The following is a 404-nucleotide window of genomic DNA, read 5'->3' on the forward strand; positions in this document are numbered from 1 at the left end:
GGCGTGGGGATGCTCCTCGCTAATTTTTGTGGCTGGATTTTGCAAGCCCATCCATTGTTACTGCGAACAGCTTTCCAGAAAAGAAGTGATGACTTGGTAACTTGGTGCATAACCTTGGGTTAAATCATCATTATAATGACAGCTTGGGAAACCTAATATTTGCGTTCGTCTTTGTAGCTGTTTGCCTATTTAATAAAAAAACCTGTTTCACATACAAATACCCCCAGTACATGCTCAAGCTCATCCCACGGAGCAAGAAGGATCCCAGGGCTTTTCAGTAAACCCTCGCTTTCTAATGTGTATTCCTGATCCCGGAATTGAATTTGGGAGTGCAGGAAAGCAGCCGGGAGCAGAGGGGCAGGGGGATGCAGGGCTGGGGCTTCCTGGCCAGGTGGGAGCACGAT

The sequence above is a fragment of the Cariama cristata genome, unplaced genomic scaffold (genome assembly GCF_000690535.1).
Source record: "Cariama cristata isolate BGI_N322 unplaced genomic scaffold, ASM69053v1 scaffold40631, whole genome shotgun sequence".
Classification (NCBI taxonomy): domain Eukaryota; kingdom Metazoa; phylum Chordata; class Aves; order Cariamiformes; family Cariamidae; genus Cariama; species Cariama cristata.